Raw genomic sequence first — 8225 nt, 5'->3', positions numbered from 1 at the left:
CTAGCAGCATTGCTGAAGAGGCATGTTGCCAAGGCAGAATTCAGACTTGTGCTACAGACATCAATTGTACACTTGCCCTACAACTATAAAGGAAGTCACTCAACCAGGCACATCTTGTGTGATAACTTTGCAAAGGTTATTAAGCAATGTTTTCAACTGGACTCTTAAAATAGCAGCCTGTAGGCAGGGTAACACTGAATTCTCATTTACCATCCATCTTACCAATTTAGTTAACATTAGAGGACCATGTTCATTCCTGGTTTATGCCTGTATAAACCAGAATGCATGGGGCCTCCTGTTTGAAAAAATGCACTATGTGGGGAGGTTGAAACAGAAAGAGGATGGTGCTGCTTGGGGAAAAGGCTTAGCCCTGCAGCCAGGAAGTGCAGTAATTGAACACATTCTTTCTGCAGATGCTCTTATGAAGTTCTAAGTATAAATTAAAACTTCCTTTTCCAGGTATAACTTTGGAGGGAGGGTGGCAGTGGAAACAAGACTGTCCCTAGAAGTGGCTTCTTGGGATGCAAAGGTGTGACTGGGAAGCACAAACACAAATGGAGTCCTGTTAGTTGAGCCACTAAATCCTCCTGATTGCGTTTGGAATGGTTATAAATAGAATCTAACATTTTGCAGTAGTGATACATGACAGTTAGAAAACCCAAGAGCTATGTGGAATCTGAATGTGAAAAACCCTTGCAAGATGCTTGGCAACTGGTCTAAATAATTTATTAACATTTTCCTGAAAATACGTATTGATGACTTTCTGCTTCTTCCAATATGAAAATGTTTCACCCAGATCTCAGGCTCTTGATTCAGTTCTATCCTCAGGCAGGAAATGTTTTCAAATGTTCTTATGCCTGGTAACTGCTATTCAATACTAGCAGGACCTTGTAACTAAAAGCTCTGTTTTTCCATAATGCCCAATAATGAAACTTTTGTCAAAAGTGAGTTAGGGCAAATCAATGACCTAGCCTGTCCTTATTACTTATTTGGTAATGTGTATACATACATGTTGGCTATTTAGGACCCTCCCAAATTCCCTGTCCTCCTCTGTCTTGCTGATAGCAAGTACAAGTTTTCCTTGATTTATGTGAGTTCTTTATATGCAAATTTGCTCTTCTGTGATGAGCATATTTAGACCCATAATTTGTTATATGCAAGGTAAATTTGCTCTTATGCAATCAGCATAGACACCCTGCCGCCCAAGCAGGTAAGTTTGTGCGGGGAGGGGGAAGGACCATGGACCCACTCACCCCAGCCCCAGCTGCAGCAGCCCCAGGAGTGGCCAGCTCCAGCTGCCTACAGCCGCTGGTCTGCACCATGCTGCACTTGGGTTCCACTTGTCTCCACTCACCTCTGCTCCTGGGCTGCACTGTGCCCTGGTGCAGGCAGCTGGTGCCAGCTGCTCCTGGAGCCGCTTCAGCATGGGTTGGTGTGAGTGCTGCGCCCCGCCCCGCGCCACCCAGGGCTCTGCTTGTCTGCACTCATCCCAGCCCGTGCTGGAGTGGCCCCAGGAGCAGCTGACACCAGCTGCCTGCACCATGACACAGCACAGCCCAGGAGCAGAGGTGAGTGGGGACAAGTGGAGCCCAGGCACAGAGGGAACAGGTGAAGCATGGTGCAGACCAGCGGCTGCAGGCAGCTGGCACCGGCCGTTCCCTGGGCCACTGCAGCCAGGGCTGGGGTGAGTGCTGATCTTTTCTCTCTGCTTTGCTGCCTTGTGCAGCCCTGGGAGCAGCACCCCTTCCCTAGTCCCAGCCTCACTCCCTCCCTCCCTCACGGCCAGGGGAACGTATCCCTATTTGTTACATTGTAAAGTGGGTTTGCTTTATGCAAATTCAATTTATGCGCCGTTCTCCGGGAACGCATGTACAGGATAAGTCCAGGGAAACCTGTAGAGGGTTTAGCCATGTAGCCTCCTAAAGTTGGGGGAAGCTGCTGAGGCAGTTATCGCTGAAGAAACTGGGGCAAGTCTTGCCAGTGCTGTAAAAAGCCCTCATTCTTTGAGACCTGAATATGGGGAGCCATCTCTGTCCCACAAAGAACAGCAGAATAAGGACTACAGATGAATAAGACACATGAGGCTCAAGCCCATTGGCAAAAAAAACTAGAGAGGAGCAGAGTTAGCATGTGGTGAGGGCTGGGAAGTTGGGGGCACGCTGAGGAGACCTATGCCTCTCCTCCCCAAAGAAGCTTGTAACATGAGAGCATGTGGATGTGTTTATGAAGAAAAGACAGTTGGGGTGCATGGGACGAGAGCCATATGACCCACCAAGAAAAGGTTGACGAGAAAGGGAAGCCTCCTTCACTCAGCGACGGCAGAGTGGGAAGTTTAGCGGGCTGATGCAGTGACTGTGAGGTCGGGGTAGCACAATGCTCCTTTGGGCAGAGAGAGGGCAGTAGCCCATCAGCATTCTCCTGCTCCTGGCTGGAGTCCATTGGTGAATCCCTCCCAGAAGTTTTGTCTGCCTTACAGGGTCTTGTCATGTGTAAACATGGTTGCAAAGGCTTGAGTTAGCTGACCCTAATGTAGACAAGTTGTGTTTGGCAATGTGCCAGCCAGACAATCATAAATAAAGCCTGTGGAGGACTCTCAGGGCTTTAGATTCACAAGCCCAACAAAATTCTGGTGTTATCCTTCTCTGGTGGAAACCAGGGTGGAAGACCTGGTGGCAGAAAGTTTGCCCAGAGCTGGGGAAGTATGGCACAAATTACTTAAAACCTCTCCTTAGTCAAAGGAGTCCTGATCTATCTGCCATGGCCCGGAGAGGGGTATAGCTGGCCATACAGGGGAATGTGCCGGTCATCTAGAACATGTACCAGGTTAGTGCATCCCTTCTGAGACTACCTGCAAGAGATACCAAATGGTACCACAGTGCTTCAAGGGAGTTTACTGTCCAGTTGCTTTGTGTTCCTGTTTTGTTCTACCAGCTGGATTTCTGACTAGACTATAATGCACCATGCTGAGAGAGGTGCATGATGCACCCTTTCCTCTCACCAAGAATGGAGAAAGTAGTGCATGATGGAACCATTAGTTTGGTCAGGGATCACAGGCTCCAGAAGAGAAGGGCCTAAGGAATTCAAACCACAGCAGTCATGAGGCATCATGTCTGAGGCCAAGACATGAGCCACAGCTAGGGCGAATGACTATACCTCACAACCTGATTGGTTTCCAGAACCAGCAGACCCAGATAAAAGGAAGCAGCCTAGAAGAGATGTGTTGGCTGATCAATGCCTGCAGCTGTGCTTAGTCCCTGGCTGTCTTCAAGCCTTGCCTCCCAGCTGCTAGTATGGTTCCTGCATCTACCTAGTTCTCAGCTCTTGTCCTGATGTTTGACTTCTGACTGTGAGTTTTGGATGTTGGCCCCTAGTTTGGTCTGTGTCTTGGACATTCTGGCTCTTGACTACTGGCTTAGTTCCTGACTGTAGTCTCTGTTTCTCCTCTGACTTGTGTGCTTACTCTAACTGCCAGTCCCCAGGGTCACCTAGACCTCAGTTGATTACACCCTGGCATCATTTTGAATGTACCACTTTTGCTTGCCTTCTGATGAAAACAATTTTGTCAAGCTGTAGTTTATCCCTAGGGACAATAATAATATGCATAAAGATGGACAGTATACACAAGCAAACTGAATTATATCTATCCTTTTATCCATCATACCCTATAAATGTCTAAATGGACTAGATTAGTTTATTAATATTATTGTATGAATGGAATTAGTTAGTTTATTAACTTCCCCCCCTTTTTGTAGCAAAGCTAAAACAGAGATGATTGAGAAATTCTGGAGAACAGAGGACACAGGAGGGAAAGAATGAAAGTTGTAAAGTTGGTGTTTTTTCTCAGTAAAGTATTAAAGGAAATCATTACAGAAATGCAATGTTCATTTCTGGTATCAACATTTCAAATGGAAACAGTTCAGAAAAGAGCTATAAAAATAATTTGAAGTCTGGAAAGGCTGCCTGATGGGGAGGAAACTCAATCTATTTATCCTATGTGAGAGAAAGTTAAAGGATCACTTGATCACATATATAGTGGGTACATCTTGCACAAGACTCTTTACAGCTCAGTACAGCAAATTACCACACAGTAAGTGTCATGGTCTATACATACAGATGCTTACTGTGCAGTAATTTGCTCTAACTGTGAGTTAATTTGCTACCTGTAAATACAAGCAGCAAATTAACTCCTGAGTAGTTACTGTGCAGTAACACAGATATAGACACTGGCCAAAAGCAAATTTGCTTCTGGTCAGCCCCACCACCAGGGGGCCACCCTCAGCCTAGCCCCAGGGCCATGGGGCTGGGAGCTTCTCCAGTCCCAGGGCTAGGGCAGCTTTTTGCCTGCCCAGTCCTTGGCCCTAAAAAGGATTCATGGATTCTGGGGCCCTGGGCCACCTGCAGCCAGCCTCTGGCTACTGCATTTCACAGCAGAGGTTCCAGGCCAGCTGCAGCAGCCTGCCCAAACCCCAGCGCTGGTCCCCCAGGACTCTGTCACCACGCAGCTGCCAGACCCACACTGTTGTGCTGTGGACACCTGCCAGGCCTAGCAGCACCTGTGCTATCTGCCGCCAGCCTCTGGCCACTGGGTCCCACTCTAGCTGGCCACAGGCCACCTGCAGCAGCCTGCTTGGACCCTGCTGTTGGTGCCTGGCATACCATTGCCACATGCCTGCCTGTCCTGTGCCATGCCCCTGGGCTGGGCACTGCAGGCACCTGCCCAGGCCCAGCAGTACCAGGACTGCCACGTGGAGGCCCAGCAAGCCACCAAGGGAGTCATGTTGGCATCCTCCCTGATGCTACATATCACCTTCTGGGGCTGCAAGTGGTCCCAGGAGAAGACCACAAACCTCATCACACTGTGGGGCAAGGTTGAGGTCCTCAGCCAGTTTGTGTGGAGTGGGTGCTCCAACATGTGTAGCTACAAGGGCCTGTCAGGCTGCATGCGGGAGCATAGGCAAGACTGGTTGGCATGCTAGTGCTGCATAAAGGTCAATGCTTTGCAGGTACAGTGAGTCACTGATACCAACCACTGGTTGGGGCTGGCCACAAGTCCATGCCCTTTATGCAGCTACTGAATGACATCCTTATTTCCTGGGACCCTGGCTTGAGCCATGCTGTATACTTGAGCATGGGGGGCCTGCCTAAGCCACTGCTGCGGCCTGGCACCTGCAGTGACACATTGCTGGGGAAGGGCACCAGGAGCATGTACCAGTGGGCTCCCTGGTGCTGGCCTCATCTAGCAGCACCTGCTCTGCCAGCTCTGCATGTACAGCCCCATCCAGGAGGCCAGGCTGGCCATGGTACTGCCAGTTCTCAGCAGCTCCAGCTCCCCACTGGAGGGGGCCTCTGCCCAGGCAGCCAGATGCCAGGCCCCTGTGCCCTAGGACACTGCCAGGAGCCACATGTCCTCACCACCAGTGGGGACTGACTCAGACACCAGGCATACCTGCCAATCCATCTGGTAAGCCCCACACTGGGGAGAAAGACCCTGCCCTTGCCCCTGGCCCTTGCCCCTCCACCCTCCTCACCCTGCCCAGCTGGCCCAGCTGCGCTCCCCTGACCCCACGTTCCACCCCCTACAGCATGCAGTGAAACAGGAGGGAGTGCAAAGCTTTGTTGAGCAGCCTGGTCCCCCACAGCTGGGTGGCCGCAGGCCTCTCACATGTTGAGGAATGCATCAGTGCCAACAGTGATGTTGTCCTTGCTTGCGGGGGGCAGGTACATATAGTGCAGCCTACAGGTGGCAGTGGAGTTGTGGGGCAGGGTGAGCTTGTCCTCTCCACCATTGAAGTTCAGGTCCTATGCCAGATTCACAGGTGTGCCTAGGACACCATGGCAATCATCATTATCAGGGATTAGTGGTTGGACACCCCTCAGTCCATGCAAACAGCTCCTTGTAGTATGCCCGGGACACTCTCAGTGTGGGTATGCTCAGGGCACAGAGCCAACGCATGGAGGGTGGGGGTTGGCCCCAGGGCACCTCCCTAGAGAGCGCCCCTTGGGAGAAGGTGGGGGTGCCACCAGCTCTGCATCCCAGTCAGCTGGGAGTCCCTTGCCTCACAAGCCTGGGCACCATGGGCTTGGGAGAAGCACAGGAGACAGGCTGGCCTGCAGAAGGAGAAGAGGGGGACAGTGGGTCTGGAGCTACAGCAGCAGGTGCTGCCAGGAGCCAGGCCTGTCCCAGCCTGGGGAGGGGGCAGGGGAGGCAGGCTGCCTGCAGCCAGCACCCAGCAGCCCACCTGCCCCTGCAAAGTGAGCAGGGATGGTGGGGTTCAGCTGGCAGCTGCCTGTGCCAGGGTCTGCCTAGCTAACTTTCTGTGGTCTGTGGGCACCTGTGCACACACAACACCTGATTTGGGGCCAGGCAGCACACAGACATGTGTTATTGAGCATCTTGTCTCAGAAATGTTGCAAACCTTTACAAACAGCTTGTAGCAGGGACCTGACAGAGCCCCATACTCACTAGGGTGACAACTACCAGTATGCTTCGCTGGTGGCGGGCTCACAGCTGTTCCAGCAGGAAAGCAGTGAACCCACAGGACAACCAGGTGATCCACTGCTTCCCTATCCCCAGGGTGAGGTGAGTGGCTGATGGGAAACAGGCTCACAGCTGGCCTCTTCCCCAAGTCAGAATGAAAGCTGAAAACCAGCCAGCAAAGCAGGCAGGTGGTGAGAACAGGCAACACCACCTAGGGCCTGGGTACCACAGGTACTGTGAGGGTGCACCAGCGTCCCTTCAGGCAGCCGAAGGCACACTGCACCAGTGTGCAGGTCCAGCACAGGTACCAGTAGAAGTGCGTCCATTGGAGGTTCAGGTGGCCAGTCTAGGGCCACAGGAGCCAGGGAAGGAATGGGTAGGTGGGATTCTCAATAAGATGGGGTGGGACCACTACCACAACCCAGCATGAAGTGTCTGCTCTCTATCAGGGTTGGCAGGGGGGAGTTGCAGAACATGTGGGTATTGTGAGCATTACCTGCCCAGCCAGCGTTCACATTGATGAAAGCACCGTGGTGGTCAATGATGATCTGGAGTATGATGAAGTGGAAAACCCACCAGCTGAAGTAGGGATAGTCACTGTGCGGTGAGCAGGTGACAGGGATATGGGTCCTGTCCAGGGCTCTGGCACACCCTGGGCTTCCCCCAGTGGAGACCCCCACCAACACCTGCAGGGGGTTGTGCACCCAGAGCACAGTGTGCCCCAGGACATCCTGGATGTTGCCACAGACCTCCAGGACAGACTCCCTGGCAGTCACCTTGCCAACACTGAAGAGATGGCTGATGTAGTGGAGGCTGGCAGGTATGGCCAGCTTAGGCAGGGTGATGGCTAGCTGGGTATCTATGGAGAAGGGTGGTCGCATGGTGGTGCTCTGCTGATCCAGATGTGTGCAGAACTGGTTGAAGAGCTCCTGGAAGGTGTCCCTGGTCATGCAAAAGGACTCCAGCCACTGCTTCTCATGCCAGGTGGTCTGGACAATGTACAGGCACCAGTCCTGGCTGGCCTGGTAGGCCCACAGGTGATGGGATGGAGGCCCAGGAGCTCATGGATGGCACCAATGGTGACATCCAGGTGTATGTCATTAGCATCCATGCTGGAGTCCAGGCAGCAGCACAGGGTCTGAGAGGTAGCAGTGTGTTGGGAGGGGGCCTGGGACAGTGCAGTGAGCCAGGCCAGGCAGCCCTGCCATTCAGCAGGGCCACCAGGGCCAACACTGACTTGTGCCAGGTAACAGTCACCACAGTGGGCCAGCACAGCAAGCAGGGTGGCCAGCAGGAACCCATGGCAGTGGACATTGCTCCCAGGGACTCAGGGTGGAGCAGCCATAAAGTGGTGAGCAGAGAATTTGGTGACAGCCACAGCATGCTGGCACTGCCTTGCAGGCTGCTACGGGGCAGGAAGGCAGGTAGACAGGGAGCAGGGCTAGCTTTAAAGATGGCCGCCAGCCATAGGCAGGTACGGCCAGAGCCTCCAGCTCCCCCTGGCTGCTGCAGGGGCCCAGTGCAGGATTGAAGGGGAGCAGGAGCAAACTGTTGCCATGAGCAGCAAATCTACTCCCAAATGGCCACATGTGTAGATGCCTACCATGGGTGGGTTTACTCCAAAGTAAATTTCTCTGGAGTAAACCCATCCAAGAGCATTTGCACATGTAGACATACCCAGTGAAGAAATAACTGATAATGGATGGCTCTTCCTGAATCTTAACCACTCTGAAAAACTAGGACATGG

The sequence above is a fragment of the Gavialis gangeticus genome, unplaced genomic scaffold (genome assembly GCF_001723915.1).
Source record: "Gavialis gangeticus isolate Ggan-Ray unplaced genomic scaffold, GavGan_comp1, whole genome shotgun sequence".
Taxonomy (NCBI): domain Eukaryota; kingdom Metazoa; phylum Chordata; order Crocodylia; family Gavialidae; genus Gavialis; species Gavialis gangeticus.
Note: the sequence above shows the minus strand (reverse complement) of the source record.